The sequence below is a fragment of the Neomonachus schauinslandi genome, chromosome 6 (assembly GCF_002201575.2).
Source record: "Neomonachus schauinslandi chromosome 6, ASM220157v2, whole genome shotgun sequence".
NCBI classification, from domain to species: Eukaryota; Metazoa; Chordata; class Mammalia; order Carnivora; family Phocidae; genus Neomonachus; species Neomonachus schauinslandi.
Genome location: NC_058408.1, coordinates 119217487 through 119231044, shown reverse-complemented (window position 1 = coordinate 119231044; position 13558 = coordinate 119217487). Strand labels below are relative to the sequence as shown.

General features: G+C 38.9%; 1 protein-coding gene across 3 annotated transcripts in view; it reads right to left on the bottom strand.

Moving 5' to 3' along the window:
- PCGF5 (polycomb group ring finger 5) overlaps positions 1-13558 on the bottom strand; it is a 117975-nt gene that overhangs the window by 22862 nt on the left and 81555 nt on the right. The window lies entirely within an intron of this gene.

Here is a 13558-nt window from a genome sequence, read left to right as displayed (position 1 = left end):
CTAAGTCAAAAGTAGAGCCATCCATGGGGCGCCTGGGTAGCTCAGTCTGTTAAGTGTCTGATTCTTTATTTAGGCTCAGGTCATGACCTTAGGGTTGTGAGACTGATCCCCACCTCGGGCTCCACACTGGGCTTGGAGTCTGCTTAAGATTCTTGCTCTCCCTCTCCCCCTTTGCCCTTCCCCGCCAACACATGCGTGCTTTCTCTCTTTTTTTAAAAAAAAAAAAAAAGAAAAGAAAAAAAGAAAGAGCCATCCAGTTAGTACCTATTCCTAGCGAATGTGTTCCTAGCAAAATATATTTCTGCTAACAAAGACCAACAGAAACAAATTTACAAATGATACCTGGTCACAATTCAGATGGTAAAGTATGCATTAAAAGAAAACAGAAGTCAAAAGTTGTATCTAAAGCAAAACATACTCTAGCCATTTCAAAAGGTAAGAGTGATAGTCTAGACAGCATGGAAACAGAGGGATAAATATTCACACAGATCTTCCTTGTTATCTATTCACATCATCTCAACTACCCCAAGGTTTCCTGTCTATTTTCTTGTTCCAAACAGCTTATAGAGAATGCTTCGCACATTTTCTTGGTCCCAGTTAAGTTAGAGTATAATGTGCAGGTACTGGAAGACCCTCTAAATGTATTCTCATCTGCAGAGAAATCTCAGGTATTAAAAGAACCTATAGAAATGACCATGGCATCACTACTCATACCTTTTCAGAAATTGTTAGTAAGTATAGAGGTGTCAGAAGAGTTAAGGAAAGATTTTATTTTATTTATTTTTTTAAAGATTTTTTACTTATTTATTTGACAGGGAGAGAGAGCACAAGCAGGGGGAGTGGGAGAGGGAGAAGCAGACTCCCTGCTGAGCAGGGAGCCCGATGTGGGGCTCGATCCCAGGACCCTGGGATCATGACCTGAGCCGAAGGCAGACGCTTAATGGCTGAGCCACCCAGGCGCCCCTTAAGGGAAGATTTTAAAAACTAGGCAAAAACTTGTTTCTGGAATTTATAATTCAATAAAGTCTGACATCAATCTCTAGCAAAATTCTGGTCCGAATTATTTAATATTTGATTTGTAAGTACTTAGAAAATGACAATATAACAATTATGCATTTTCTCTCTATAGGAACATTCTACAATTATCACCAATAACCCCGCTGTTTCCTAGCTAGGTACACCCTGGACTTGTGTAATCAACCTGTGTAGCAAGTCCAGGGTGTTCTGTTTTAAGGGAGGCAATGACAATTAAGTGCTCAGCAGAGATGACGAGGATGGTGGGGAGACACTTAAAGAGATGATCCTAAGAGCAGTGCTCCTTTCCTGCCATTTCATAACACAGAGAATGGAAACATCTGTACGACACACAGGGGGTTAAGGGGAGACTAATGCCTGGGACAGTAGCTGTATAGCCCAGGCCCTGTCAGTTGCTCTGGTGGGGTCAACATTTTAGGCTCCCCTGCCTAAAATGAAGAAATAGTATATAGAAAAAGATTTGTGTTTCCAGAATGTTACCTTTCCTTGCCTTCTAACCTGTTCCTTCAAACTCAGGCCAGGAGAGGAAGAGTTCAAAAATGGCTCTTTCTGCTTCTAAGGTGGTTACCCTAGAAACATTTTTACTCTTTATGCCTTTGTTTTAGAAGAGTTGAGACTAGATCTGAAATCAGCTAGTGGTCAATATCATGGGTTACAGTTTTCCAGTTGTAGGATACAATTCAACAAATTCTAGTTCTTATTATAATGATTGAGTTGTTTTTTTTTTTTCTAAAAGGCTTTACTGAGAGAGAGCATGCACAGGAGTGGGGGAAAGGGTCCCAGGGAGCGGGGAGAAGCAGGTTCCCTACTGAGCAGGGAGCCTGATGCGGGGTTTGATCCCAGGACGCTGATATGACCTGAGCCAAAGGCAGATGATTAACTGACTGAACCACTCAAGCACCCGTTTGTTTTTTTAAATCCAAATCCCCAAGAGTGTTTTTCCTCTCATTTTTGGAATAGTAGGCTAGTACTACTTCACCAGCTAAAGCAACTGTTGAGCTTGACTTTTTTAAATTGAAATATAATTCAAACAGCATAAAAGTCACCATTTAAAGTGTATGATTCAGTAACATTTAATATGTTCATGAGGTTGTGCAGCCAATACCATTATCTAATTCCAGGGCATTTCATTACCCCACTAAGAAACTTACTCAGTTAGCAGTCACTACTTCTTCCTTCTCCCTAGACCTGACAAAAGCCAGTCTACTTTGTGTCTATGGACTGCCTACTCTGGACCTTTCATAGAAAAGGAATTGTACAATATGTGACCTTTGTGTCTGGCTTCTTTCACTTGGCATAATGTTTTCAAGGTTCATTCATGTTGTAGCGTGTATCAGTATTTGATTCTAGCTTATTATACACTATCCTATTTTCCTTTTTGAAAAAAATATTAAAGGCATTCTGGATGCGAAGTGGTATGTCATGTGATTTTGATTAGCATAGTCCTAATGACTAATAATGTTTAGCATCTTTTCATGTGTTCATTGGCCATTTTTTATTTTTTTAAAAAATATTTTTATTTATTAGAGAAAGAGCAAGCACAAGAGAGCAGGGGCAGAGGGAGAGGGAGAAGCAGACTCCCTGCTGAGCAGAGAGCCAGATGTAGGGCTCGATCCCAGGACCCTGGGATCATGACCTGAGCCAAAGGCAGATGCTTAACCGACTGAGCCACCCAGGCACCCCAGCCATTTTTTATCTTCTTTGGAGTAATGTCTATTCAAATCTTTTGCCCACTTTAAAAAATGAGTTATCGGGGCGCCTGGGTGGCTCAGTTGTTAAGCGTCTGCCTTCGGCTCAGGTCATGACCCCAGGGTCCTGGGATCGAGTCCCACATCAGGCTTCCTGCTGAGCAGGAAGCCGGCTTCTCCCTCTCCCACTCCCTCTGCTTGTGTTCCTGCTCTCGCTATCTCTGTCAAATAAATAAAATCTTTAAAAAAAAATAAATGAGTTATCTTTTTGTTCATTTGTACGAGTTCTTTATATAATCTAAATATTAAATACCAGATATGTGATTTGCAAATATTTTCTTCCATTCAGTGTGTCTTTTCACTTTCTTGGTAGTATTCTTTGATGAACAAAAGTTTTTAATTTTGATAAAATCTAACTTACCTATTTTTTTTTTTATGCTTGTGCTAGATGGTATCATTTTTAAGAATCTACTTCCAAATCCAAGGTCTTGAAATTTTATCCCTATGTTTCTTCTAAGAGTATTATAGTTTTAGCTGTTACATTTAGCTAGGGGTCCATTTTGAGTTAATTTTCATATATATAGCATGAGGTAGGGATCCAACCTCATTTCTTGCATGTGGATATTCAATTGTTCCAGCACCATTTGTTAAAAAGACTATTTTTTCCCCTTGAATTATCTTGGCCACCATGTCAAAAACAAATTCATTATTGATATAGGTTTATTTCTCTTCCTCAATTCTTTTCACTGATCTATATGTCTACCCTTTTACCAGTATCATACTGTCTTGATTACTGTAGCTTTGAAGCAAGTTTTGAAATTGGGACTTGCGTCCTCCAACTTTGTTGTTCTTGAATTTCAAGATTGTTTTGACTATTTCAGGTCCCTTGGATTTTTTTTTTTTTCTTTTTTTTTAAAGATTCTATTTATTTGACAGAGAGAGAGACAGCGAGAGAGGGAACACAAGCAGGGGGAGTGGGAGAGGGAGAAGCAGGCTTCCCGCGGAGCAGGGAGCCCGATGCGGGGCTCGATCCCAGGACCCTGGGATCATGACCTGAGCCGAAGGCAGACGCTTAACGACTGAGCCACCCAGGCGCCCCTCCCTTGGATTTCTATGACTTTTAGATCAGCTTGTCAATTTATGTGGAAATGGCTGTTAGAATGCTGGCTAGGGTTATCACTGAATCTGAGGAATAATTTGGGTAGGCCTGCCATCTTCACAATATTAAGTCTTCTAATCCACGAACATGGGATGTCTTCCGATTTACTTAGGCCTTTTTTTTTTTTTTTTTAAAGATTTTTTTTGAGAGAGTGAGCATGCATGGGTAGGGGAAGGGGCAGAGGGAGGACAAGCAGACTCCCCACTGAGCAGGAAAGCCTGCTGTGAGGCTTGATCCCAGGACCCTGAGATTATGACCTGAGCTGAAGTCAGATGCTTAACTGACTGAGCCACCTAGGTGCCCCCTGTTTAGGCCTTCTTAATTTCTTTTGATGTTTTGCAGTTTTCAGTATACAAATCATATGCTTTCTTTGTTAAATATATTCCTAAATATTTTACTTTTTTTTTTTTAGGCTGTTACTGCACAAAGTTTCCAATGTCTCTACATCCTCACCAACACTTGCTGTTTTCTGTTTTTTTGATAACAGCCATCCTAATGAGTGTGAGGTGATTATGTTATTGTGGTTTTAATTTGCATTTCTTCAATGATCAGTGATGTTGAGAATCTTTTCATGTGTCTGTTGGCCATCTGTCTGTCTTCTTTGGACACATCTCTTCTGGTCCTCTACCCATTTTTAAAAATTGGATTGTTTGATGTTGAGTTGTTTATATATTTTGGATATTAACCCCTTATCAGATCATTTGCAAATATCTTCTCTTATTCAGTAGGCTGCCTTTTTGTTTTGTTGGTAGTTTCCTTTGCTGTGCCAAAGCTTTTTATTTTGGTGTAGTCCCAATACTTTATTTTTGCTTTCGTTTCCCTTGCTCAAGGAGACATATCCATAAATACATTGCAAGAGTGATGTCTAAGAGATTACCGCCTGTTTTCTTTTTAGGAGTTTTATGGTTTCAGATCTCATATTTAAGTCTTTAATCCATTTTGAGTTTATTTTTGTGTATGATTTAATAAAGTGGTCCAATTTCATTCTTTTGCATGCAGCTGTCCAGTTTTCTCAGCACCATTACTGAAAAGACCATCTTTCCCTGATTGTATATTCTTGCCCCTTTGTTGTAGGTTAACTGACCATATAATTTAAGGGTTTATTTCTGGACTTCCCATTCTGTTCCACTGATCTATGTATCTGTTTTTGTGCCAATATCTCACTGTTTTGATTACTATAGCTTTGTAGTATTATCCTTTGTTATTCTCAAGATTGCTCTGGATATTCAGAATCTCTTGTGGTTTCATACAAATTTTAGGATTACTTGTTCCAGTTCTGTGGAAAATGTTATTTGTATTTTGAAAGGAATTACACTTAACCTGTAGATTTCTTTTAGTATGGACATTTTAGCAATATTTATTAATTCCCCCAATTCATGAACATATCTTTACAATTGTGTCTTCTTCAATTTCTTCTAGTTTTCAAAGTATAGGTCTTTCCTCTCTTTAAATTTCCTAGATAATTTATTATTTTTAGTGCAATTATAAATGGGATTGTTTTCCTAATTTCTCTTTCTGCTACTTTGTTATCGATGTATATAAATATAACAGATTTCTTTATATTAATTTGTATCCTGCAAATTTACTGACTTCATTTATCAGTCCTACAGATTTTTGGTGGTCTCTAGGGTATTCTATATATAGTATCATATCATCTGCAAATAATGAGATTATCTCCTTCCTTACCAATTGGGATGACTTTTCTTTTTCTTGTCTGAGAATTTCTTTTTCTTGTCTCCTCAGCTAGGTTCCAGTACTATGTTGAATAAAAGCGGCAAGAATGGACATTCTTGCCTTGGTTCTTGATCTCAGAGGAAAAGCCGTTTTTCACCACTGAGTATGTTAGCTGTGGGTCTTTCATATATGGCCTTTTTTAAAATTCTGAAGTATGTTCCCTCTAAATCTACTTTGTTGAGAGTTTTTATCATAAACAGATGTTGTATTTTGTCAAATGGTTTTTCTAAATCTACTGAGAAAATCGTATGGTTTTTATCCTTCTTGTTAATATGATGTAACACACTGATTTGCCAATACTGACCCACCCTTTCATCCCTGAAATAAATTCCACTTGATCATGGTAAATGACCCTTTTGCTGTATCACTGAATTCAGCTTGCTAATATTTTACTGAGGAATTTTGCATCTATGATGTTTGCTTGTAGTTTTCTTTTTTGGTAGTATCTTTTTCTGGTTTGGTATCAGGGTAATGCTGGCCTTGTAGAATGAATTTCCTTCCACTTCTATTTTCTGTAATGGTTTGAGAATAGGTATTAACTCTTCTTTAAATGCTTGGTAGAATTCACCTCTGAAGCTATGTCATCCTAGACTTCTGTTTGTTGGAAGTTTTTGACTACTGATTTGTTACTAGAAACCAGTCTGTTCAAATTTTCTATTTTTTCCTGATTCAGTTTTGGAAGATTGTATGTTTCTAGAAATTTATTCATTTCTTCCAGGTTGTCCCAATTTGTTGGCATAGGATTTTTCATAGTACTCTCATAATTCTTTGTATTTCTGTGGCATAATTGTTATTTTTTTTTTTTCTTTTTTTTTTCTTTTTTTTTTTTTTTTTGATGAGTGAAGCTAAAGGTTTATCAATTTCCTTGTCTTTTCAAAGAACCAGCTCTTGTTTTTTTTAAGATTTGAGAGAGAGCATGTGTGTGAGTGGGGAGAGGGGCTGAGGAGGAAAGGTGGAGAGAGAGGGCGAGAAAATCTGAAGCAGACTCTGAACTGAATGCAGAGCCCAATGTGGGGCTCAATTTCTCAACCCCGAGATCATGACCTGAGCTGAAAACAAGAGCTGGATGCTTAAAAAATGCACCACCCAAGTGCCCCCCCAGCTCTTGGTTTCATTGATGTTTTCTTTTCTTTTTTTTTTAGTCTCTGTTTCATTTATTTCCACTCTAATCTTTATTATTTCCTTCCTTTTGCTAACTTCAAGCTCTTCTTTTTCTAGTTCCTTTAAAGTTAGACTGTTTGAGATTTTTCTTGTTTCTTGAGGTAGTCCTATATTGCCATAAACTTCCCTCTTATTTTTGAGAGAGTGCAAATGGGAGGGTGGAGGCCAGAGGGAGAGGGAGAAAGAATCTCAAGTAGGTTCCATGCCCAGTGCTGAGCCCGACACAGAGCTCAGTCTCACAACCCTGGGATCATAACCTGAGCTGAAATCAAGAGTTAGATGCTTAACCAACTGAGCCACCCAGGTGCCCCTAAACTTCCCTCTTAGAACAGCTTTGGCTGCATCCCAAAGATTTTGGATGGTTGTATTTCCATTTTCATTTGTCTTCATGTATTTTTTATTTCCTCTTTGATTTCTTCATTGACCCATTGGTTGTTTAGTCTCCATGTGTGTTGTTTTTTTTTTTCAGTATTTTTCTTGTAACTGGTTTCTAGTTTCATACCATTATGATTGGGAAAGATGCTTGATAGGGATTTCAGTCTTCTTAAATTTAGTGAGACCTGTTTTGTCACCTAATATGTGGTCTATCCTAAAGAATGTTCCATGTGCACTTGAACAGAATGTGTATTCTGTTTGGGGGTGGAATATTCTGTCTATATTTGTTAAGTCCAGACTTAAATCTGTTAAGTTCTGTATATATCTGGTCTAATGTGTTGTTCAAAGCCATTGTTTCCTTGTTGATTTTCTGTCTGGATGATCTATCAATGTTAAGTGTGGTGTTAAAATGCCCAATTATTATTTTATTGTTAATTTCTCCCTTAATGTCTGTTAATATTTACTTTATGTATTTAGGGTCTCCTATGTTGGGTGCACAGATATTTACAATTGTTAAATACTTTTGTTGGCTAGATCCCTTTATGATTATGTAGTGCCCTTCTTTATCTCTTGTCTTTGTTTTAAAGTCTATTTTGTCTGATATAAGAATTGCTACCCTGTGCTTTTCTTTTCCTTGCTTCCATTTGCATGGAAAATTTCTACCCTTCACTTTCAGTCTGTATGTATCTTTAGGTCTGAAGTGAGTCTCTTGTAGGTGCCATATAGATGGGTTTTTTTTTTTTTTTTTTTTAATCAGTTACCCTAAGTCTTTTGATTGAAGCACTTAGTCCATTTACATTTAAAGCAGTCTTTGAAAGGTATGTAATTATTGCCATTTGGTTGTTTTCTGGTTGTTTCATATTTCTTCTCTGTTCCTTTCTTCTTCTGTTCTTCCCTTGTGGTTTGATGGCCTTCTTTAGTGCTATGCTTGGATTCTTTTCTCTTTATTTTTTGTATATCTATTATATTTGTGGTTACCATTGGGCTCATATGTAACACCCTACTGTCTATAGCAGCAGTCTGTATTAACTTCATGATCTCTTAAGTTTTAACACATTCTAAAAGCATTAAATTTTTACTCCTCCTCCTTCATCCTCTAATCTGCTGTTGATTCCCTCTAGTGTATACTTCATTTCAGTTACTGTACACTTCAGTTCTGACTAGTTCTTTTTTATCTCTTTGTTGAAAAGTTCTCAGTGAGTGAGTTCATTTTTTTCTCAAGTCTGGTATCTTTTTTTTTTTTTTTAAGATTTTTATTTTTTATTTGAGAGAGAGTGTGCATGCATGCACAAGTAGGGGGAGGGGAGAGGGAGACTGCCCACTGAGCAGGGAGCCTGATGTGGGGTTTAATCCCAGGACCCTGAGCCAAAGGCAGGCACTTAACAGACTGAGCTATCCAGATACCCCAAGTCTGGTGAGTATCTTAATGACGATTACTTTGAGCTCATCTCCATTTTGTTTAGCTCTTCTGTGGTTTTATCTTGTTCTTTCATTTGGTACATATTCCTCTGTCTCCTCATTTTGTCTAACTCTCTGTTTCTATGTATTAGGTAAGTCAGTTACATCTCCTGGTTTTGAAATAAGTGGCCTTGTGTACAAGAGGTCCCTTTAGCACAATACCTCCTGGTCACCAGAACAAGGTGCTCCAGGTGTGTCCCTTGTGTGGGCTGCGTACACCTTCCTGTTGTGGCTGAACTGTGATTGCTGTGGACATGCTGGTGAGTGAAGATGGCCTTCAGCCCATTTGGCCATGATGACCTGCTTCTGTGGGCAGACTGGGCAGGGTTTGTTCCCCATGTTTTTAAGAGGTCTGGCTGAAACTGCCATGGCTTGCTCGTGGGTAGGGGCCAGCACACAGCCTAGCTGTCTGCCATTAGCGTCTGCAACAGCAGCAGGCACACTGCAGGCAGGCCTTGCTCCCCATGTAGCCAGCTAAAAGGCCTGGCTAAGGGTGTGTGGGGTTAAACGTTCCCCTCCCCAGGGCATGAGTCACTTTGGAGGGATGCCTGTAGAACTCAGTGTGTTCAGTGGGGCAAATCTGTAGGGAAACCCTGGGGTCGGGTATGTGGTGCTAGCAAGGTAGATGGAGAGTGTCAAAACTGGCTTCTGCAAGCATCCAGCTATCTAGCCTGGGGAGGGCAAGAAAAACAGCACCTGCAAACAACAGTTTTGTTCCTGGAGAAATCTGCAGATCCCTGCCCCACCAGTACAGGTCCTAAGATTAGTCAATAAATATCCTTCATGTATACCTCAAATACTTTTCAAACTGCTGCTGCTATGCTGTGTTTTAGGCCAAGTTAGTGTGTTGGCTTTCTGAGGGCGGGAACTTGGTTTCCTATCACCCACTAGCTCTCCTGGGGTTAAGCCCCACTGATTTTCAAAGCCAGACATTATAAGGACCATCTTCCCAGTGAAGGTCCCCAGGGCTGGGGGTGACTGGTATGGGGGTCTGATCTCCTTGCTCCTCTGTGCCTGTGATGTCCCTCCTGTGTTCCCAACCGTATCTTCACTCCTTTTACCCTTTTTGATGTAGCTGCCTCTCTATGACTAGCTGTGGAATACTGTTCTGGAAGTCTTGAGGTCATTTTTAAAATTAGTGGCAATAGATACAGTTGCTGCTTTGGTCTGTCTGTGGGACACCGTGAGTTCAGGATCCTATTTGGCCCTCAGCTCTGCTCTTACACTTTCATTTAAATGTTGACATATGGTTTCTTTTAGTTTTCTTCACACATTTAAAATGGAGGACTTAAAATCTGTACCTCATAAGTCTAATGTCTGGACTTCTTCAGGGACAGTTTTGATTACTTCTTTTCCTGTATATGAGCTGTACTGTAATTCTATTTGTGTCATAATTTTTTGTTGAAAACTTGACGTTTAAAATAATATAATGTGGCAACAGTGGAAATCAGGTTCCCACCTGCCTCATAGGGTTTGTTACTGTGGCTGTATCTTGCTGTTTCTCTTTGTTTAGTGACTTTCCTAAACTAATTCTGTGAAGCCTGTATTCTTTATAATATGTGGCCACTGAAGTTTCCACCTATTGGTTGGCTAGTGGCTGAACAGAGATTTCCTTATACACTTGGAACCAATAAATCTCCCAGTCTTTGCTAGGAGACCATGTGTTTTGGGGCACACCTCCAATACTCAACCAGGTTATTGACAACTCTGCCTTAATCTTCACATCCTGCTGTGCAGAGCCTCAAGGTCAGCCAGAAGTGAGAGCTTAAGGCCTCCTTAGGTCTTCCCTGATCATGTACGCAGTCCTATGTATATGCTTGGACTTGCAGATTCCCGGGAATATGTTAGAACTTTTCAAAGCTCCTACAGCCTTTGATATCTATAGACATCTTATTTACCAGCTTTTCAAGATGCCCCAAATGTCATCTATACCTCAGACAGCCATGAAGTTCAAATATTTGTCTGTAATTGGTTCTAAAAAATGCTCTGCCCTTCCCAGCACACAGAAGTTTTTTCTACTGGGCAAGCTCCATGTCAGGCACAACACAGACAGCCTATAAGTGGGCTCTTCCAGGAACGACCGGACAGCTCCAAAAAGGACAATTATTTGGCAATTAGGCTTTGAAAGAGTTCCACCTCTGTTCTGCCCTTTGGTGTCTGAAAGGCTGCAGTGGGAAAGTCGGCTGTTCTTTTTCAAGGCTACTCCAGAGCTGGAGAGTGGCGGGATTGGACTAAGGCAAGTTAAAATGTCACAAACCTCACTGTTCATGCCATTTTCTTGATCAAATGCTCTATGGGTTTCTGCAAGCCTTTTTTTTTTTTAAGATTTTTAATCTATTATTTGAGAGAGAGACAGCAAGAGAGCGAGCACAAGCAGGGGCAGTGGGAGAGGGAGAAGCAGGGCTCCCCGCTGAGCAGGGAGCCTGATGTGGGGCTCCATCCCAGGACCCTGGCTGGGATCACGACCTGAGGAGAAGGCAGACACTTAACGAATGAACCACCCAAGCGCCCCAAACCTTTGATTATCAAATTCCTAAGAAAACTGATTCTGAAAGGTTTTTTTGGCAGTTTTTTTCATTGCTTTTATGGAAGAGTGAATTTTTGAAGGTCCTTATGCTACTATTTTCACTGCCTTCCTGCTCTTGACTCTGATTTTTGGAATTACAATAGTAGTAAGTATAAACTGTACATGCAACTACACCACCACATTTGAGAATCACACCCTACTGCAGAGGAGTGAGGTGCCTGAGAAGGCTATAAAAAAACACAGACATGGTTTCTTTGCCTTGAAGGGGTTTACAATCATCCCCAAAAGATAAAAGCATCAGTACCTGGTACCTTCAGGAACACAACGAATGCTGACTTAATAACCACCTAACTGAGTTAAAAATGCAAATCCTACAGAATTTCAGAGAAGGGATTCACTAGGGTCAAAAAAGCATCACAAAGAATAGAGGTCTCTGCTTGGGTCTTGAGAGAAGCATAGTAAAGTGGTGAGAAGAGGCAAGAACATGCCAAAAAAGGAAGCATTTCTGTTTTAGAGGGTTTTAAATATTATTAATATAATCCTTTGTCAGATATAAGGCAATAATCATTTGTCTTGAGAGGAGGATTCACTGATAGGTATAATGGGTGATAAACTTACCAAGATAGGGGCCAGTTAGTGAAAGGCCCTGAATGCCAACATAAGGAGATAAGACTTGATTCTGTAGGCAAACTATGGCCACAGCTCTCAAGACGAAATTATCCATTTTGGTAAGTGAAGTTTTATTGGAACACAAGCCAGTTCATTCACTATCGTCTAAGGCTGCTTTAGCCTTATAGCGCTATAATGAGTAAGCTGAGTAGTTGCAACAGAGACCACATTTCATCTCTCTGTTTATAACCTTTGTTGGGAGTTCCATAGAGCCTAAAATATTTCCTATGTGCCCCCTGATATTGGCCATGACTCTGGACCATACCTTCAGGCTGTAGCCTCAACCCTGGATAATAAGAGAAATTAAAGGTACAGAGAACACTTTAAAGACTGCTTTAAAAAATCTATACAAGGTGAGCAGCACTAGACTGAGGGAAAGTTTTCACGACTTATGGCTGGTTGAAGGAAAACAGTAAAAGGTCAGAGATGACTCCAAGGTTTTGAACTTGTATGACTGGTACAAAGATGGTAGTGATAACTGAAATAGCAAGTTTGGAGTAAAGTTAGGTGAAAGTAAAGTATAATGAATTTGTCTTTAAACACGTTAAGTTTCAGGTGTTAGTAAAACTTCCAACTGAGGTATTTAAAAGTAGTTAGAGACTTAATTCTTCAACTTGGGAGAGATGGCAGGGTTGGAAATGGGGATTTAAAAGTTCTTTGCAGAACTGAAGTCACAAAAAATAGAAGTGACCTCCTAGGATAAATCCAGAGAAAGAAATATTGAGTGGAAGACAAGGTATTAGGAGGTACTCACATATATCAAACAAAAGCCAGGAAGAAGTAAAGACAGTATAGGAATAGCCAGAGAAAAAAGGTGGGAATCAGGGAAGCAAAGTAGAATTCACATAAGCTATGAAAGTTGTTTTATGAATAGAAGGCACAAGGATGAAGAAAAGTCTAAAAAGGAAAGTGAATGGATAAAAGGTCAACTGGGATGGTGAAGTGTCAAAGATGTCAAGAGAATATCAAGGCAAGGGGTTAATTTTTCAGATGAATCTCTAAAATTCAATGCTTTATAACTTTCATACTAGAAATCCAAAAGTAGACTTCACATTTATGAAAGATCTTCAGCTTTTCTACTGACTAAATTTTCAAGATACAAGACACAATTTACAAGATAGTAACTCCTCTCAGCTAAAGGATGATCACAATCTCCATTAAGATGAATCTCTTAAAAAGAGGATTATAGAAATGACTGGCATAAGGTTTTTAAAAACCCTGAAAAAAGACTTACAAAAAGGAACGGGTGCTGCACCAAAGCATAAAAACCAAGAGAAACATGGAAGGATAAATAGGTCCCATGGCCACTTCTCTAAAGATTGCCGCAGACGATTACATGCCTTGTCCAACCAACCCCTCTTAACTAAATCATTCTATTCTAACTGTTTGTTTATATGTGAAAGTCCTAACTAAAATTCCTTGAGTGAAGAATTTTTTTTCTTCTTATCTCTTAACTGAGTCACTATGCTCCTATATCTTTGTTGTAAGACGCTGGGAAAACTAATCGGGGTTGAAAAAGTATCTGCTTTTAATTTCCTAATAGGAAAATATCATTTAAGGTATTAGTGAAAAATTCAACCCATTCACAGATTTATACAGAGGAAGTAAAAGAGAAAAAGAGACACTGAATATAGGTACTTGCATAAAACACGGAGTATAAAAACAATCTTCTCAATCATTGACAAAAATCTATTTAAGAGATAAAGTAGTGAACATTTATAATGAAAAGGGAAGTTGCTTGCAATAAAAAAG